Here is a 21388-nt window from a genome sequence, read left to right as displayed (position 1 = left end):
CTGTTGTATTGAAGTACACTTCAGACATGATACACACATTACATTACATGCAACAGCAGGACCTAAAACAAAGTTCACTCAATTACAAGGAACATTCACACATAACAATAGAACAGGTACATGGTAGTGTACATCGATAGATGGATTATATTGGAGTATCGTGATAAAAGGAAATGAGTCAGCTACATGGTCTGGAGACCTCACAAATGATAAGATATCATTTGGAAAAATGGGAAAATCTTGAGAGGAAATTTGGTTTCAAACCCAGAATTATGTAAAAATAATGGATTCATAAATTTTTCCATAACAGGAAAATTTGATGAAGATTGGGTGGAAAATTTGAGACAGTATGAGACATATAGATTTATGGGTAAATAAGTGGTTAGGATGTAATGAGAACACATGCACAGCGACCTCATTGATTCCAGTAACTGGAAGAGAACAAATGGTCGTTCCAATAATTGTTTTAGGAATTCCTGTGAGTGAAACACAGTTGATTTATTATCAATTGCAATATACTGAATTTGCATATGATGGTTCTCATATAGAACAATTGGATCTTTCTTCATGTCTACACTTTGTTTCTAAAATAATCTGTTTACCGGAGCAAGATAAGGCGATTTATCATTCTTGTTTCCATAATCAAACTTCTTGCCATGCACGGATTGAGAATGTATACTCAATTCATGATTTGGTAACTCAAGTTGGTTTAAACAAAGTTTGTGTACAAGTGATGTCTGAGAAAGAAAAGGTCATAGCATTCTTTTCTTCATGTATACATTACGAGAATTTGACAAGAGGTCTATATTGTTTGGAAGGAGATTTGAGAGCTATTTCTATGAAGTTAGGAAGACTTAATATTTCTTCCATAAATACAAATCAATTGAAAACTCTTCCAATACAATTTAATCTCACTGAAATTGATAAATTTCCTTGGGATAAGTGGACAGAAGAAATTAAAAAGGATAAAGTTTTTTTTTAAAATATTAAATGAACAAGTAAAAGAAGCTGAAATTGCATTTAATCATCATCAAGGACAATTATCAGAAATAGAACATGAATGGAATACTATGTCTGGAACATCTTGGTGGGGAAAATTTAAGAAATCTGTAAATATGTGGACAAAATCTTCTGCACAAACAGCAGTTGGGAATACTTTGTCCCATCCTATTATTATTATATTTATTGTGATATTTTTGTGTGTTATCTATCAAATTTTTATTATGTATAAGATTAGGAAAACATATAGGAATATAAAGGAAGAAATTTATAAGGGAGACAACATTTTAAAAGAAATGTTAAAAAGAACTCAGTATTCCAATTCTATATTGAATACTGAACCAAAAATTGATCAATCAACCAAGTGCTATAACATAGTCAATGAATGAATGTGATATGAATGTGATACGAATGGTGAATAATTGCGTTAAATTAGAAGGTTATGATTGAAAAATTAGATTTAAAATCATAATCAGGGGGAAATGTAAAATAACATATTAACACTTTTTAGTAGGATAGGGTATTTTAAGGACCATGAAAGGTCAGCACTTGTGTGACGTGACAATTTTGACAGTTCTTGAGACGACAATAGTATTTGGAAAGGTTAGGAATCCTCCTAACTCAGCATATCATTATTAGCTTTACAAATAAGGAAACTTAGAAAACCATGATGTAAGGGGTTTTACTTGTTAACCATATATGTCTGTTATAATGGTAAATTTAGGATACAATATAACTCTATGGAGAGTCAACCTATAAAAAGGCTTTGTCTCATGACATTGGGGGAGCATTCTTTGACAAGACACCGGTTGCTCTCTGCACACACACACATTCACACATACACGTTACTTTAAGGGAATCACTTTTTCTTCACTCATTTTGGTTTATTGCTTGCTTGTTATCTTTTAAGATTCTTCTGCTGTACTTTATATTTTTCTCTTCCTAAACTTTGTAACTGTTTCTTTTTATGCGAATTAAACCCTTTTAACTTTTATCTTTCATCAAGAACTCTCCATATTTTGTTGGCTCCTTCTGAAGCATCTCTTACAAAATTAAGAAATGCTGGACGATATTTAACACATGGCAATAACGTGTTGGAGTTTTGTTTAACGTGTTTGATTTCTTATCTTAAAAGCTAATGCCCGAACAGGGACTTGAACCCTGGACCCTCAGATTAAAAGTCTGATGCTCTACCGACTGAGCTATCCAGGCTCTCTGCAGTGTGATTGAAGTCATAACTTTCTGACCGACTGCGTTTCCCTTCTTTTTATAGTTCCACCTTTTACCATACCATGCACTAGTACCTGCTTCCTAGAATTATAAAGGGAACTTTCACATATGTATTAGGGGATTACATTACCAGTGACTTTCTGGTGATAGCACCAGGAAATCAGCTGAGGAGCATGTCAATTACAAATAGGGGTTCGAGATCTAGAACAGAACACTGCCCCCAGTTTGATATACAAACTGTGACTGACCTGTCGGAAACTTGTTGGGCAGCATAGTGGTTCTAGCCCTCCAGCACCACTTTTTCCAGATCTTATGAAGTTTTGTAAAAAGCAGGTAATTATAGCTCAGTAAAACCTGTATCAATCTGCTGTTGAAGTCACGGAGACGATATATAGACGACGTCGCTTTCTAAGGCAAATTACTAAGCTGGATGTACGTGAACTTTTGAGCTTGTAATCACCCTCTCTGGCCATGACACCCTATCAGCAAGCAAGTTCTTGGCAGATCTGAGGGCAAAACCCGGAGTCTAAAGATGCCACCTGTGAGTGCACCCTTATAACCATTTAACGCGCTGATAGTATAGTTGGTAGAGACGTTGGGATGCCTATAACAATGCAACGGGAAATTCAACACCCAAATGGACAAAAATACCATAAAGTAGTCATACACAATGACAGGCATAAATTACTTAGGTAGGCTTCTCAAGCAAGTTCTCTAGTTTTCACAGCATAATCCAGTCTCCTCAGAGACTATCAAAAATTGCCAATGCTGACTGTATTTCAAGTCATCATGGCGGGGTATTGGGAAAAGTTTTCAACTAGCAATAATCACGCCTCGGATTTTTTTATTTTTTTTTTTTTTTTTCCTCAGTTCAAAGACTCTCGATAATCACACATCATTTCAAGCAAAATGAATCACATAATCGAGGCCTTAAAAAACATCATCGGGAAATTCCTAAACCAAAAACTGTTAGTCAAGATACCTCAAAGAAGTCTTTTCCATTGCGTAATCTTCCAAATATCCTCTGCTTTATCTTCTCCATTTCTTTTCTTGTCAACCAGATAAACTGTAAACAATCTTGATAAAAAAATACTTCTGCAATCTTCAGGAGAAAGAGACAAATGCTTAAAAACTAGAAGATTTCTCATATCCCATAAAACTTCTTTAAAAATACTAAAAATAATCCAATAAATACGTGAGTCTTTTGGGGTTTTGAGATCTTGACCAACTAAAACACATTCAAACGAAAAATTGGAAAGACCTAAAAGCGCTATAAAAATTCTTTCTAACATCTTAAAACATTGTCTGGCAAAAGGACAGCTCCAAAAAACATGCTGAATGTCCTCAATTCCTCCACAACCCACTCTTGGACATTTATCTGTCACTGGAATCCCTCTCCCATATAACAATGCTCTGGTTGGGAGACGGCCATGTAATGACAACCAAACAATGTCTCTTTGTCTATTTGTTAGACCAAAAACATTAAAAAGTTTCCACGTCTTACTTGCTTGTACGATATTACAGAATGGCACATCACATAAAACCTCTTTACTTTTGAAATGTTGCATAATTTTATCTTTCTCAGGGTTACCCAAAGAGCTTAGTTCATACTGATCATTAAAGAACTTGAGGACCACATAGAAGGAAGGCAGTACAAATGACATTGGTCTCCTCAAATCCTTTTCACACCAGCCCCACTTGATAAAAAGCCATCCTGCTAAATATCTGCACATTTGAGACGTTCTAAAAGAGCGCTTAAAAGTCTTAAAAACATTTAAAAAATAATGCATTTTTAGAAATAAGTCAATGTTCGGAAAATCATATCCTCCCATTCTGCTACTGCTCATTACAATTGTCCTCTTCACTTTCTCAATGTTTGATCCCCAAAAAAACACAAAAAGCTTTCTTGTCATCCTTTTAGTCCATAACTGTGTAGGTGGAAAGATCACTGCTGTATACAGTAGTAACGGGAGAATCACAGTCTTTATAATTAAAATCTTCCCTTTCAGCGACAAATTTCTCAATTTCCAAAAATTTATCTTCATATCCACTTTTTTTTCCAATTCTTTGAAACAACTCTCTCCTTTAAGATCTTTACTAAAAACAATCCCCAGTACTTTCAGTTCATTCTTTTGGATCACACCTTCCACCTCCACATCCACCTTCCTACCAAAATTACATAGCTGAGTTTTGCTCCAATTAATTGACATCCCTGCTATACAACAAAATATTCTTGTATGCAAATTAACCCTATTTAAATCTGCTTGTGAACTACAAATAAAGACCACATCATCCATGTAGCCCAGGGACTTCACAGTTCCTCCATTGCTACCAGGGATCAGAAAACCATCCACACACTTGTCCCTCTGCACATTTTTCAGTAGGGCTTCCATAATGCAAATAAAAAGTATTGGAGACAGCGGGCATCCCTGCCTCACACCAGATAATATCCTAATATTCTCCCCAACATGACCATTAATCAAAATCTGACTGGTAACACCTTGGTAAAGCCCCTTTATAATTAGCAACAACTTCTCAGGAATCCCCAAGCGTGCAAGTGCCGCAAACATGAACCTATGAGAAACCTTGTCGTATGCCTTCTCAAAATCAATAGATTCAGCCAATAAAACCCCATTATTAACATTTGTATGATACACAATATCCCTTAAAAGCATCAAATTATCAGAAATCCTCCTACCCGGTACTGCACAGATCTGATACTCCCCTACCATCAAGCCAATCATTTCTGACAACCTATCCGCTATGATTTTGGTAACAATTTTGTAATCACTATTTAACAAGGATATCGGGCGCCAGTTTTTTATATCTCTTTTATCCCCCTTCTTATGCACCAACGTAATAACACCTTTCTTCATAGAATTTGATAAAATACCTGTGTTAAAAACATATTGCACAACCCGAATTACCTCCTTACCAATAAAATCCCAGCACACCTTATAAAACTCAGCGGGGAGGCCGTCCGAGCCTGGAGTTTTCCCTCTTGCCATCTTCTCCACAGCTCTTTTGACCTCCTCCTCCTGCACCTCATTATTTAAAACACAAATCTTCTCATCAGGGATATTATTTTCTAGAATCATACAATAGTCATCTATTTCTTTTTTGCTAGCTTTACTTTCATTACTAAAAAGATTTTTATAAAAGCCGGTAATCTCATTCACCATATCAGATCCGGTTGCTTCACCTGTTGATGTTAAAACAGACTGAAAACAACCTTTGGGTCTAAAACACTTTTTAAAAAAATATCGGGAACACTGTTCATTTTCTTCCATATGCTGTATTTTTGCCTGATACACTATATTCTTCCCTCTATTTTTAAGATTTGCCTTTATTTCTTCTTTAATCTGCAAAATTTCTTGATCCACTTCTAATCCTATCTGTCTAAATTTATATAATGCTTCCAGCTTGGATACAAGAACAGCATCCTTCCTGTTTTTTTCCTGTGCCTTCCTAAAACCAACCCTCTTAAAATATTTAGCAAACTCTTCTTTTGCCCAATCCCACCATACAAGCAAACTCTTAAAATCTGGCTGACAGTACACACAGGAATCAAAAACTTGCTTAAAACCCATTAATACGTCCTCATCCTTCAACAGTTCAACATTTAATTTCCAAATTCCTTTGCCAAAGATGATGGATTCATTAATACTGATTTCAGCACAAACAATCTTATGATCGGAAAAGGAAGTCATCATTAGAGAACAACGAGAAGCTTTAACACCTTCTGACACCAACACATAATCTAAACGAGATTTGCAGCGCCCACTATCTGCAAAATATGTGAATTTTTCCTCAGTGTCCACCATCAGCCCCACATCAGTGTAATGCAAATCTTGTATTATATCATTTAGCACAGTTGAGGAACCGTCCACCCTAGCTTCAACAACGCCTTCTCTATCTTTGACAGATCTAATGCAATTAAAATCACCAGCTACCACTGTAAAATCTCTGCCAGGCAAATAAAACTTTAGAGTCTCAAAAAAAGGCAACCGTGCTTGTTTCTCAGCAGGAGCATATATGTTGAAAACACGGATCCTCTGTCCTAAAAACTCCAAGTTTAAAATCATAAAACGCCCAGGTAAAACAATTTTACAGTCTAAAACAACAACATGACTACTTCTAATTAAAATACCAACTCCTTCACTTTTATTATCCAAACCAGTTGACCAGAAGGACTGTCCTTTCTTCCATTCACTCTCATGAGGACATGATCTTATTGCACATTCCTGTAAACATATAATATCAGCTTGCACATCCTCCAAAAAATCAAATACTGCTGCCCTCCTGACACTGGAGCAGATGCCCCTCACGTTCAGTGTGGCTACAACAATACTCATCATCACAAAAAATATTATTTTCTGAAACTTATCCATCATGACTCTGATTTGCTGTCATACCCACCAATCTTTCTACTCAAGCTGTGCTCAACATCAGGCGACCCCTCAGAGGAGTCCCTGTCACTATGATAAATTCCAGGATCAACAGTATCTTCCTGCCGTCCTGACCAACTACCACCTGTCTTATAACGCTTTCTTTGGGAACCAATCACCACATCTTCATCAATATCAATCTCTTCTTCTTTGCTATCCAGTTCACCCACCTCCTCTTCACTCTGCAATTCATGCTGGCCTGGTGTAATCCCATCATCCTCACTTCCTTCCTCCTGACACTCCATGTTTTCACCTTCTCCAATAACAGGGTCTAGACATATCTCTTCCTTACCTGCTGCCTCACTAGAAATGCCTCCATCAAACAAAGACACAAACCCTGTCTCCACCTTTTGTCCACCATTTTGAGCAAGAACCTGAGTCTCCATTTTGGATTCATTAGCAGTTTCAAGGCTCCCCTTTTTACCAGCCGACGCCTTAAATTTTCCCTCCACTTTTTCTTTACCCCCACCAGAGACAATAACAGAAACTCCTGAAACCTTTTCATTACTCTTATTTTCCTGATTGCTTTCATTAGGAAGCTCTCTTCCTGCTTCTTCAACCTTAGAACCTCCAACAATATCAGCATATGTTTGCTTCGCTTTCTTCCAGACAAAGCATTGTTTTGCTAAATGTCCACCACTCCCACATACATCACATGCCTTAGGAGTCTTACAATCTTTAGCGACATGCCCAGTCTGGCCACAATTTCTGCAACACTGACCATTTACAGGACAATTTGCTTGGATATGCCCATATGCTTTACATTGTCTGCAGAAACTAATCTGACCGTCGTAAAAGCAAAAACCTCTCTCTCCTCCAATAGTAAATAGTGTTAGGTATACTTTTAACACCATGTGGCATATTAACATCCGGTTTCAAACGAACCAAGTACTTCCTTTTACAGTTCAGATAACCATGCTTATTCCTCAATCTCTCCACAAATTCCAAAGCTGCACAATATCTTGCCAAGAACATACTCACAACCTCATCAGGTACCTTGGGGTTGTACATATGAACAATAACAGTCACTTTTTTCTTCTCAAAAAGCGGTTGCACTGATACTTTCCTCAAAGTTTCATTCTGTCCTTCTTCTTTCATCTTCTTCAGATCCATGAACACACGTTCACATAAGCTTGCAGAAACAAAGGTAATATCATAAATGCCTTGGCGAGGAAAATCCTGTAACCCCAATACCTGATCTACCTTAAGGTAATCCAGTTTCTTCAAGACATCATGCACGATCTGGTCCAAACCAACCTCCTTCCGATGTTCAGTCGCAACAAGAAGTCGCACTGTATCTTCCAATCCTTGAGCCATCCTGCAGGTCAAAAACACGCCAACCCACAATCAAACTCGTAGACCCCAGGGTCCCCCGCAAGGAGGACCCTGTAAGATCTCTCTAACCCAAGCACCAGTAGAGTTTCCTCAACTAGTACAGAGTCAGAAAATAACAACAAAAAAAACGAATAGCTTTTCAATCAGCAATAATCACGCCTCGTTTTTTTTTTTTTTGTTTTTTTTCCTCAGTTCAAAGACTCTCGATAATCACACATCATTTCAAGCAAAATGAATCACATAATCGAGGCCTTAAGAAACATCATAGGGAAATTCCTAAACCAAAAACTGTTAGTCAAGATACCTCAAATAAGTCTTTTCCATTGCGTAATCTTCCAAATATCCTCTGCTTTATCTTCTCCATTTCTTTTCTTGTCAACCAGATAAACTGTAAACAATCTTGATAAAAAAATACTTCTGCAATCTTCAGGAGAAAGAGACAAATGCTTAAAAACTAGAAGATTTCTCATATCCCATAAAACTTCTTTAAAAATACTAAAAATAATCCAATAAATACGTGAGTCTTTTGGGGTTTTGAGATCTTGACCAACTAAAACACATTCAAACGAAAAATTGGAAAGACCTAAAAGCGCTATAAAAATTCTTTCTAACATCTTAAAACATTGTCTGGCAAAAGGACAGCTCCAAAAAACATGCTGAATGTCCTCAATTCCTCCACAACCCACTCTTGGACATTTATCTGTCACTGGAATCCCTCTACCATATAACAATGCTCTGGTTGGGAGACGGCCATGTAATGACAACCAAACAATGTCTCTTTGTCTATTTGTTAGACCAAAAACATTAAAAAGTTTCCACGTCTTTCTTGCTTGTACATTATTACAGAATGGCACATCACATAAAACCTCTTTACTTTTGAAATGTTGCATAATTTTATCTTTCTCAGGGTTACCCAAAGAGCTTAGTTCATACTGATCATTAAAGAACTTGAGGACCACATAGAAGGAAGGCAGTACAAATGACATTGGTCTCCTCAAATCCTTTTCACACCAGCCCCACTTGATAAAAAGCCATACTGCTAAATATCTGCACATTTGAGATGTTCTAAAAGAGCGCTTAAAAGTCTTGAAAACATTTAAAAAATAATGCATTTTTAGAAATAAGTCAATGTTCGGAAACTCATATCCTCCCATTCTGCTACTGCTCATTACAATTGTCCTCTTCACTTTCTCAATGTTTGATCCCCAAAAAAACACAAAAAGCTTTCTTGTCATCCTTTTAGTCCATAACTGTGTAGGTGGAAAGATCACTGCTGTATACAGTAGTAACGGGAGAATCACAGTCTTTATAATTAAAATCTTCCCTTTCAGCGACAAATTTCTCAATTTCCAAAAATTTATCTTCATATCCACTTTTTTTTCCAATTCTTTGAAACAACTCTCTCCTTTAAGATCTTTACTAAAAACAATCCCCAGTACTTTCAGTTCATTCTTTTGGATCACACCTTCCACCTCCACATCCACCTTCCTACCAAAATTACATAGCTGAGTTTTACTCCAATTAATTGACATCCCTGCTATACAACAAAATATTCTTGCATGCAAATTAACCCTATTTAAATCTGCTTGTGAACTACAAATAAAGACCACATCATCCATGTATCCCAGGGACTTCACAGTTCCTCCATTGCTACCAGGGATCAGAAAACCATCCACACACTTGTCCCTCTGCACATTTTTCAGTAGAGCTTCCATAATGCAAATAAAAAGTATTGGAGACAGCGGGCATCCCTGCCTCACACCAGATAATATCCTAATATTCTCCCCAACATGACCATTAATCAAAATCTGACTGGTAACACCTTGGTAAAGCCCCTTTATAATTAGCAACAACTTCTCAGGAATCCCCAAGCGTGCAAGTGCCGCAAACATGAACCTATGAGAAACCTTGTCGTATGCCTTCTCAAAATCAATAGATTCAGCCAATAAAACCCCATTATTAACATTTGTATGATACACAATATCCCTTAAAAGCATCAAATTATCAGAAATCCTCCTACCCGGTACTGCACAGATCTGATACTCCCCTACCATCAAGCCAATCATTTCTGACATCCTATCCGCTATGATTTTGGTAACAATTTTGTAATCACTATTTAACAAGGATATCGGGCGCCAGTTTTTTATATCTCTTTTATCCCCCTTCTTATGCACCAACGTAATAACACCTTTCTTCATAGAATTTGATAAAATACCTGTGTTAAAAACATATTGCACAACCCGAATTACCTCCTTACCAATAAAATCCCAGCACACCTTATAAAACTCAGCGGGGAGGCCGTCCGAGCCTGGAGTTTTCCCTCTTGCCATCTTCTCCACAGCTCTTTTGACCTCCTCCTCCTGCACCTCATTATTTAAAACACAAATCTTCTCATCAGGGATATTATTTTCTAGAATCATACAATAGTCATCTATTTCTTTTTTGCTAGCTTTACTTTCATTACTAAAAAGATTTTTATAAAAGCCGGTAATCTCATTCACCATATCAGATCCAGTTGCTTCCCCTGTTGATGTTAAAACAGACTGAAAACAACCTTTGGGTCTAAAACACTTTTTAAAAAAATATCGGGAACACTGTTCATTTTCTTCCATATGCTGTATTTTTGCCTGATACACTATATTCTACCCTCTATTTTTAAGATTTGCCTTTATTTCTTCTTTAATCTGCAAAATTTCTTGATCCACTTCTAATCCTATCTGTCTAAATCTATATAATGCTTCCAGCTTGGATACAAGAACAGCATCCTTCCTGTTTTTTTCCTGTGCCTTCCTAAATCCAACCCTCTTAAAATATTTAGCAAACTCTTCTTTTGCCCAATCCCACCATACAAACAAACTCTTAAAATCTGGCTGACAGTACACACAGGAATCAAAAACATGCTTAAAACCCCATTAATACGTCATCATCCTTCAACAGTTCAACATTTAATTTCCAAATTCCTTTGCCAAAGATGATGGATTCATTAATACTGATTTCAGCACAAACAATCTTATGATCGGAAAAGGAAGTCATCATTAGAGAACAACGAGAAGCTTTAACACCTTCTGACACCAACACATAATCTAAACGAGATTTGCAGCGCCCACTATCTGCAAAATATGTGAATTTTTCCTCAGTGTCCACCATCAGCCCCACATCAGTGTAATGCAAATCTTGTATTATATCATTTAGCACAGTTGAGGAACCGTCCACCCTAGCTTCAACAACGCCTTCTCTATCTTTGACAGATCTAATGCAATTAAAATCGCCAGCTACCACTGTAAAATCTCTGCCAGGCAAATAAAACTTTAGAGTCTCAAAAAAAGGCAACCGTGCTTGTTTCTCAGCAGGAGCATATATGTTGAAAACACGGATCCTCTGTCCTAAAAACTCCAAGTTTAAAATCATAAAACGCCCAGGTAGAACAATTTTACAGTCTAAAACAACAACATGACTACTTCTAATTAAAATACCAACTCCTTCACTTTTATTATCCAAACCAGTTGACCAGAAGGACTGTCCTTTCTTCCATTCACTCTCATGAGGACATGATCTTATTGCACATTCCTGTAAACATATAATATCAGCTTGCACATCCTCCAAAAAATCAAATACTGCTGCCCTCCTGACACTGGAGCAGATGCCCCTCACGTTCAGTGTGGCTACAACAATACTCATCATCACAAAAAATATTATTTTCTGAAACGTATCCATCATGACTCTGATTTGCTGTCATACCCACCAATCTTTCTACTCAAGCTGTGCTCAACATCAGGCGACCCCTCAGAGGAGTCCCTGTCACTATGATAAATTCTAGGATCAACAGTATCTTCCTGCCGTCCTGACCAACTACCACCTGTCTTATAACGCTTTCTTTGGGAACCAATCACCACATCTTCATCAATATCAATCTCTTCTTCTTTGCTATCTAGTTCACCCACCTCTTCTTCACTCTGCAATTCCTGCTGGCCTGGTGTAATCCCATCATCCTCACTTCCTTCCTCCTGACACTCCATGTTTTCACCTTCTCCAATAACAGGGTCTAGACATATATCTTCCTTACCTGCTGCCTCACTAGAAATGCCTCCATCAAACAAAGACACAAACCCTGTCTCCACCTTTTGTCCACCATTTTGAGCAAGAACCTGAGTCTCCATTTTGGATTTATTAGCAGTTTCAAGGCTCCCCTTTTTACCAGCCGACGCCTTAAATTTTCCCTCCACTTTTCCTTTACCCCCACCAGAGACAATAACAGAAACTCCTGAAACCTTTTCATTACTCTTATTTTCCTGATTGCTTTCATTAGGAAGCTCTCTTCCTGCTTCTTCAACCTTAGAACCTCCAACAATATCAGCATATGTTTGCTTTGCTTTCTTCCAGACAAAGCATTGTTTTGCTAAATGTCCACCACTCCCACATACATCACATGCCTTAGGAGTCTTACAATCTTTAGCGACATGCCCAGTCTGGCCACAATTTCTGCAACACTGACCATTTACAGGACAATTTGCTTGGATATGCCCATATGCTTTACATTGTCTGCAGAAACTAATCTGACCGTCGTAAAAGCAAAAACCTCTCTCTCCTCCAATAGAAAATGTGTTAGGTATACTTTTAACACCATGTGGCATATTAACATCCGGTTTCAAACGAACCAAGTACTTCCTTTTACAGTTCAGATAACCATGCTTATTCCTCAATCTCTCCACAAATTCCAAAGCTGCACAATATCTTGCCAAGAACATACTCACAACCTCATCAGGTACCTTGGGGTTGTACATATGAACAATAACAGTCACTTTTTTCTTCTCAAAAAGCGGTTGCACTGATACTTTCCTCAAAGTTTCATTCTGTCCTTCTTCTTTCCTCTTCTTCAGATCCATGAACACACGTTCACATAAGCTTGCAGAAACAAAGGTAATATCATAAATGCCTTGGCGATGAAAATCCTGTAACCCCAATACCTGATCTACCTTAAGGTAATCCAGTTTCTTCAAGACATCATGCACGATCTGGTCCAAACCAACCTCCTTCCGATGTTCAGTCGCAACAAGAAGTCGCACTGTATCTTCCAATCCTTGAGCCATCCTGCAGGTCAAAAACACGCCAACCCACAATCAAACTCGTAGACCCCAGGGTCCCCCGCAAGGAGGACCCTGTAAGATCTCTCTAACCCAAGCACCAGTAGAGTTTCCTCAACTAGTACGGAGTCAGAAAACAACAACAAAAAAAACGAGTAGCTTTTCAATCAGCAATAATCACGCCTCGGTTAAACCTCATCGGCTATGATACTGCCACTGCGCAAAGCTGACATTCTACTAGTGAGGCATAGAAGAGATAACACAGTGTAGTGATTAAACCTGTGGAGACACCCAGCAGTCAGTAAATGCAGAGCTAGGAATTCTGGGAATGGATATGCTAATAGTTCATGCATACATTGTGGGTGGGCTGTTGCCCCGGGCTATAGGGAGCTGAAGATTGACATAAAACACTGACTCTTTTGTCCACTTTAGCCCTGTGTCAGTAGTTTCCCTAGATAGCCTTCCTGACAATACTAGAACCACACTATGTGGGTAGTGCCACATATAGTGTGGCCAAAACTAATTATGAGAAGGAAATAGTGCCCCTGACAGTAATAGCGCCACATACATAACGGCCCCTAAAAAGTGTAGATATGGATACAGTTAAATGTCGCCGTTCCCTGGGGAGCCAGTGGTACCTACTTCTAGCGACACCACTGCCTAAGTCAGGTTAGGCCCACCACCCTCTATCTATCTAAAACATTAATCTCCATTGTTATCATTGTACATATCATCTGTAAGATGTAATCGGTTCTTTGCAAATAATCCCATAAGAAAAATGGTCAAAGGGGCAAGTATTTAGCTCCTAAATTAGATTTTGTGGTGTACTCCGAGTGGGTCGATGCAACCTAGTTTCCTAGTCACTTTCGCAGTCTTCATTTTTCTCATCACTTTTGATCCTTTGCCTCATATACCTAACTTTCATGGCAATAACATGTTGTAGTTTTGTTTAACGTGTTTGATTTCTTATCCTAAAAGCTAACGCCCGAACAGGGACTTTAACCCTGGACCCTCAGATTAAAAGTCTGATGCTCTACCGACTGAGCTATCCAGGCTCTCTGCAGAGTGATTGAAGTCATAACTTTCGGACTGACTGCGTTTCCTTTCTTTTTATAGTTCCACCTTTTACCATACCGTGCACTAGTACCTGCTTCCTAAAATTATAAAGGGAACTTTCACATATGTATTAGGGGATTACATTACCAGTGACTTTCTGGTGATAGCACCAGGAAATCAGCTGAGGAGCATGTCAATTACAAATAGGGGTTCGAGATCTAGAACAGAACACTGCCCCCAGTTTGATATACAAACTTTGACTGACCTGTCGGAAACCTGTTGGGCAGCATAGTGGTTCTAGCCCTCCAGCACCACTTTTTCCATATCTTATGAAGTTTTGTAAAAAGCAGGTAATTATAGCTTAGTAAAACCTGTATCAATCTGCTGTTGAAGTCACGGAGACGATATATAGACGACGTCGCTTTCTAAGGTAAATTACTAAGCTGGATTTACGTGAACTTTTGAGCTTGTAATCACCCTCTCTGGCCATGACACCCTATCAGCAGCAAGTTCTTGGCAGATCTGAGGGCAAAACCCGGAGTCTAAAGATGCCACCTGTGAGTGCACCCTTATAACCATTTAACGCGCTGATTGTATAGTTGGTAGAGACGTTGGGATGCCTATAACAATGCAATAGGAAATTCAACACCCAAATGGACAAAAATACCATAAAGTAGTCATACACAATGACAGGCATAAATTACTTAGGTAGGCTTCTCAAGCAAGTTCTCTAGTTTTCACAGCATAATCCAGTCTCCTCAGAGACTATCAAAAGTTGCCAATGCTGACTGTATTTCAAGTCATCATGGCAGGGTATTGGGAAAAGTTTTCAACTAGCAATAATCACGCCTCGGATAAACCTATCTAAAACATTAATCTCCATTGTTATAATTGTACATATCATCTGTAAGAAAAATGGTCAATGGGGCAAGTATTTAGCTCCTAAATTAGCTTTTGTGGTGGACTCCGAGTGGGTCGATGCAACTTTGTTTCCTATTCACTTTCGCAATCTTCATTTTTCTCATTACTTTTGATCCTTTGCCTCATATACCTAACTTTCATGGCAATAACGTGTTGGAGTTTTGTTTAACGTGTTTGATTTCTTATCCTAAAAGCTAACGCCCAAACAGGGACTTGAACCCTGGACCTTCAGATTAAAAGTCTGATGCTCTACCGACTGAGCTATCCAGGCTCTCTGCAGAGTGATTAAAGTCATAACTTTCTGACCGACTGCGTTTCCCTACTTTTTATAGTTCCACCTTTTACCATACCGTGCACTAGTACCTGCTTCCTAGAATTATAAAGGGAACTTTCACATATGTATTAGGGGATTACATTACCAGTGACTTTCTGGTGATAGCACCAGGAAATCAGCTGAGGAGCATGTCAATTACAAATAGGGGTTCGAGATCTAGAACAGAACACTGCCCCCAGTTTGATATACAAACTGTGACTGACCTGTCAGAACATGTTGGGCAGCATAGTGGTTCTAGCCCTCCAGCACCACTTTTTCCAGATCTTATGAAGTTTTGTAAAAAGCAGGTAACTATAGCTCAGTAAAACCTGTATCAATCTGCTGTTGAAGTCACGGAGACGATATATAGACGACGTCGCTTTCTAAGGCAAATTACTAAGCTGGATTTACGTGAACTTTTGAGCTTGTAATCACCCTCTCTGGCCATGACACCCTATCAGCAGCAAGTTCTTGGCAGATCTGAGGGCAAAACCCGGAGTCTAAAGATGCCACCTGTGAGTGCACCCTTATAACCATTTAACGCGCTGATAGTATAGTTGGTAGAGACGTTGGGATGCTTATAACAATGCAATGGGAAATTCAACACCCAAATGGACAAAAATACCATAAAGTAGTCATACACAATGACAGGCATAAATTACTTAGGTAGGCTTCTCAAGCAAGTTCTCTAGTTTTCACAGCATAATCCAGTCTCCTCAGAGACTATCAAAAATTGACAAAGCTGACTGTATTTCAAGTCATCATGGCGGGGTATTGGGAAAAGTTTTCAACTAGCAATAATCACGCCTCGGATTTATTATTATTTTTTTTTCCTCAGTTCAAAGACTCTCGATAATCACACATCATTTCAAGCAAAATGAATCACATAATCGAGGCCTTAAGAAACATCATCGGGAAATTCCTAAACCAAAAACTGTTAGTCAAGATACCTCAAAGAAGTCTTTTCCATTGCATAATCTTCCAAATATCCTCTGCCTTAACTTCTCCATTTATTTTCTTGTCAACCAAATAAACTGTAAACAATCTTGATGAAAAAAAATCCTTTTGCAATCTTCAGGAGAAAGACACAAATGCTTAAAAATTAGAAGATTTATTATATCCCATGAAACTTCTTTAAAAATACTAAAAGTAATCCAATAAATAAGTGAGTCTTTTGGGGTTTTAAGTTCTTGGCCAACTAAAACACATTCAAAAGTAAAATTGAAAAGGCCTAAAAGCGCTATAAAAATTATATCTAAAATCTTAAAACATTGGCAAAAGGACAGCTCCAAAAAACATTGATATGGTTGGATCCTTGGGATGTCTCTTAATAGAACCTGATATTGTGACAGTGAACTAATAATATTTATAAATAGAATAAAAAAAATAAATGAATAACTATGTGAATTAATCTGTCACAATTGATCCAAGATAACACCACAATATGATATGTGCAGAATTATGTGCAAAAATATGTGCAAAAATAAATGCAAAAATATGTGAACCTGCAATGGAAAAAAGATAAAAGAACATCCACAGTGGGACCTTCTGGATTTAGTATGTAGGATAAAAAATGGATTATTAAAGGTGCAAAACTTTCATGAGTGGACACAACTATAGGCAATATATAACCGCGATGAGGTGAAAACCGCAATAGTAATACTTATTGCACGTTGCGTTATATTTCATCCAGCAGGTCCGCGAGGTTCCCACTGTACTATAGAGGACAATTGTATTTTATCCAACAGTAATGGAAATTATATATCATCCATCAGTATTATAACTGCAATATTTAGAAACCACAAAAATATTAAAATGAGATATAAGTTAGAGATGAGAAATAAAAAATAAGTTCCATCCAGCAGGTCAGTGATAATGCTATGATGAGCAATTGTATTTTATCCAGTAATAGTCAAGATTGTATTTCACCCAGCAATATTATAACTGCAAAAGTATTATAATTGCAAAAGTACAAGAGTTATAGTCCCTCCAGCAGTATAGTGATATTAGAAACCGCACTGTGATATACAGGGATTATGTTTTACCTAGCAGATTTGTTCAACTTTGGTAAGATTTCAATGTCTATTGAAGTTGAATAGTCCCAAATATGTTGCTAGGTATTGTTTCTCCAAATGGATTACCATACACAATGTGTCAATATGTCGGATCTCTCCAGCTAGAGTGTCATATAAGTACAGGTTCCGACATGCAGTCTTGCGATTTCAGTCAATAAACCGGCTTGTTAATATTGGTTCACTTAAAGTAGCTGAGTGTTATATATGTTACTCACAGTTGGTCGTCTCCAGTTTTGGATCCTGGTATAGGCGACCTGGTAGTATCGCACTGTTTGTAATAACCCGCTGATGTTATTAGTATCTGTGGCCACGGCGTCCATGTGCCTACAGAGCTCGCAGTACTTGTGCCCTTCGGACTATTCTCACGAATGCGGGATGATTACAGGGCCCAAGGTGCAGGTTAGCTTTTATGTAGCTGTAGTTATCAGGTGCCGCATCAGGAGAATACTTGATTAGAGCGCTCTTGAGGACATGGGGGTCCGGTGCTGATAAATGGTATTTAGCTGGGTGTCCTCTCTCACCAAACGTGTTTCAGAGATCTCAGTCTCCTTCCTCAGTGGTTAGGAGACCCACAGATATGGCAGACCTTTTATAGTCTTATTGGGTCAATATCTTTGGTCGGTTGGAAACCTGGTTTGGATTCACTCTTCTGCTGCAGATATCATGGCTTTATCAGAAATAGGTGCAGTTGGGCAAAGCACATTGCGGTTTTAGTGCGGTTTTCCATATACAGTTAATTTACAATACACAATACTATAATCTAAACATATAACTATAAATATAGATAAAATGCCAAATACACTGGCATACAATATGATTCCATACAATATTTTAACACATTGTTCTATATGTACAATAAATATTCAATACGCATATAAGGAAGCCTTTGTGTATATATATATATACACACATATTCCATATGGGGTGTGCACAACCAAACTACATTTTACATCACATAAAACATCTTTACTTTTAAAATGTTGCATAATTTTATCTTTCTCAGGGTTACCCAAAGAGCTTAGCTTATACTGATCATTAAAGAACTTGGGGACCACAAAAAGCTTTCTTGTCATCCTTTTAGTCCATAACCGTGTAGGTGGAAAAATCACTGCTGTATACAGTAGCAAATCTTCACTTTCAGTGACAAATTTCTCAATTTCCAAAAATGAATCTTCATATCCACTTTCTTTTCCAACTTTGTCTAACTTCTCTCTCCTTTAAGATCTTTTCCAAAACCAATCCCCAGTACTTTTTTTTATCACTCCTTCCACCTCCACATCCACCATCCTACCAAAATTACACAGTTGAGTTTTACTCCAATTAATTGACATCCCTGCTATACAACAAAATATTCTTGCATGCAAATTAACCCTATTTAAATCTGCTTGTGAACTACAAATAAAAAACACATCATCCATGTAGCACAGGGACTTCACAGTTCCTCCATTACTACCAGGGATCAGAAAACCATCCACACACTTGTCCCTCTGCACATTTTTCAGTAGAGCTTCCATAATACAAATAAAAAGTATTGGAGACAGCGGGCATCCCTGCCTCACACCAGATAATATCCTAATATTCTCCCCAACATGACCATTAATCAAAATCTGACTGGTAACACCTTGGTAAAGCCCCTTTATAATTAACATCTTCTCAGGAATCCCCAAGCGTGCAAGTGCCGCAAACATGAACCTATGAGAAACCTTGTTGTATGCCTTCTCAAAATCAATACATTCAGCCAATAAAACCCAATTATAAAAATTTGTATGATACATAATATCCCTTAAAAGTATCAAATTATCAGAAATTCTCCTACCCGGTACTGCACAGATCTGATACTCCCCTACCATCAAGCCAATCATTTCTGACATCCTATCCGCTATGATTTTGGTAACAATTTTGTAGTCACTATTTAACCACCTCCCGACCGCCTAACGCACCGATGCGTCCGGGAGGTGGTTGATTTACTCCTCCTGGACGCATCGGCGCGTCATCTTGCGATAGCCGAGATTTCCTGTGAACGCGCGCACACAGGCGCGCGCGCTCACAGGAACTGAAGGTAAGCGAGTGGATCTCCAGCCTGCCAGCGGCGATCGGTCACTGGCAGGCTGGAGATGTGATTTTTTTAACCCCTAACAGGTATATTAGACGCTGTTTTGATAACAGCGTCTAATATACCTGCTACCTGGTCCTCTGGTGGTCCCTTTTGTTAGGAGGAATTTATATTCCAGACTTCTTCTCACGCTTTAGGGCCCCTAAAATGCCAGGGCAGTATAAATACCCCACATGTGACCCCATTTCGGAAAGAAGACACCCCAAGGTATTCCGTGAGGGGCATATTGAGTCCATGAAAGATTTACATTTTTGTCCCAAGTTAGCGGAAAGGGAGACTTTGTGAGAAAAAAAAATAAAAAATCAATTTCCACTAACTTGCGACAAAAAATAAAAAATTTCTATGAACTCGCCATGCCCCTCATTGAATACCTTGGGGTGTCTTCTTTCCAAAATGTGGTCACATGTGGGGTATTTATACTGCCCTGGCATTTTAGGGGCCCTAAAGCGTGAGAAGAAGTCTGGGATCCAAATGTCACGGACAGTGTACAGGAAACAAGGCAAAGCAACATGCATAAATGACTTGCTGGATCCAAAAACTAAGGAACCAAGGGGGGACCCCTGCAGAAGACCTGGCACTTTCCCTGGTTGCTCAGCCTATGCAAAGATCCGAATGGTGGAGGTTTGCATATCCACGTACCTTGACTATATAACCCCTGAGCACCCTACGATAGTGAGGGGACACGACCACCGGCTCCCTACACAAGATACGGAGGGAGTCAGGGTCACCTGGGATCCAGCAAACAGAAAGTAACAGATAAATGTTCAACACTTAGCTTTTGTAGCAGACAGGAGAACAAGAGCAGCGTGCACACACACTCCAGGAAGAAATATAAGCCACCCAGAAAAGCATTCTGGGGAGGAATTTAAAGGGAAGCAATTAGTCCAACACATGACAGCTGAGAGAGGCTAACGAGATGAGAAACTGAATACCACAACAAAGTCAAGGAGGAGGTTCTGAAAGACCTCTGTCAGAGCTTCTCAGCTGTCTGGTTGTGACAGTACCCCTCCCTCTACGAGTGGACTCCGGACACTCAGAACCCACCTTCTCAGGATGGGACCTATGGAAAGCCCTGATGAGACGAGAGGCCTTAATGTCCGTCACTGGGACCCACATCCTCTCCTCAGGACCATACCCCTCCCAATGAACAAGGTACTGAAGAGAACCGCGGACAAGACGAGAATCCACAATCCTAGAGACCTGAAATTCAAGATTCCCATCAACCATAATCGGAGGAGGAGGCAAAGGCGAGGGTACAATGGGTTGAACATAAGGTTTCAATAAGGACTTATGAAAAACATTATGGATCTTCCAAGTCTGAGGAAGATCAAGACGGTATGCAACAGGATTGATGACAGACAGGATTTTGTAAGGCCCAATAAACCTAGGACCCAACTTCCAGGAGGGAACCTTCAATTTGATATTCTTGGTAGACAACCACACCAGATCACCAACATTCAGGTCCGGACCAAGCACACGTCTCTTATCTGCCACACGCTTATATCTCTCACTCATGCTCTTTAGATTATCCTGAATCCTTTGCCAAATAGATGACAAAGACGAGGAGAATCTGTCCTCATCAGGTAAACCAGAAGACCCCTCTCCCGAGAAAGTCCCAAACTGCGGATGAAACCCATATGCACCAAAAAATGGTGACTTATCAGAGGACTCCTGACGACGGTTATTTAAAGCAAACTCAGCAAGGGACAAAAAAGAACACCAATCCTCTTGATTCTCCGCCACAAAACAGCGCAGATATGTCTCCAGATTCTGATTGACGCGCTCTGTCTGGCCATTCGACTGCGGGTGGAAAGCAG

General features: G+C 38.8%; 7 non-coding genes across 7 annotated transcripts; all 7 read right to left on the bottom strand.

Moving 5' to 3' along the window:
* Positions 1-2138: 2138 nt before the first annotated feature.
* Positions 2139-2211, bottom strand: TRNAK-UUU. Its single transcript has one exon. It is a non-coding gene; the product is annotated as a tRNA-Lys (tRNA).
* Positions 2212-2966: 755 nt separating this feature from the next.
* Positions 2967-3108, bottom strand: LOC122929783. Its single transcript, XR_006388010.1, has one exon. It is a non-coding gene; the product is annotated as a U4 spliceosomal RNA (small nuclear RNA).
* A 10069-nt stretch (positions 3109-13177) lies between these two features.
* LOC122929788 lies at positions 13178-13321 on the bottom strand. Its single transcript, XR_006388012.1, has one exon. It is a non-coding gene; the product is annotated as a U4 spliceosomal RNA (small nuclear RNA).
* A 754-nt stretch (positions 13322-14075) lies between these two features.
* Positions 14076-14148, bottom strand: TRNAK-UUU. Its single transcript has one exon. It is a non-coding gene; the product is annotated as a tRNA-Lys (tRNA).
* A 754-nt stretch (positions 14149-14902) lies between these two features.
* Positions 14903-15041, bottom strand: LOC122929793. Its single transcript, XR_006388014.1, has one exon. It is a non-coding gene; the product is annotated as a U4 spliceosomal RNA (small nuclear RNA).
* A 227-nt stretch (positions 15042-15268) lies between these two features.
* On the bottom strand, positions 15269-15341 carry TRNAK-UUU. Its single transcript has one exon. It is a non-coding gene; the product is annotated as a tRNA-Lys (tRNA).
* A 753-nt stretch (positions 15342-16094) lies between these two features.
* LOC122929794 lies at positions 16095-16230 on the bottom strand. The gene has a single exon (XR_006388015.1). It is a non-coding gene; the product is annotated as a U4 spliceosomal RNA (small nuclear RNA).
* Positions 16231-21388: the final 5158 nt, after the last annotated feature.

Source organism: Bufo gargarizans, chromosome 2, assembly GCF_014858855.1.
Source record: "Bufo gargarizans isolate SCDJY-AF-19 chromosome 2, ASM1485885v1, whole genome shotgun sequence".
Classification (NCBI taxonomy): domain Eukaryota; kingdom Metazoa; phylum Chordata; class Amphibia; order Anura; family Bufonidae; genus Bufo; species Bufo gargarizans.
This window is presented reverse-complemented; position numbering and strand designations above follow the sequence as displayed.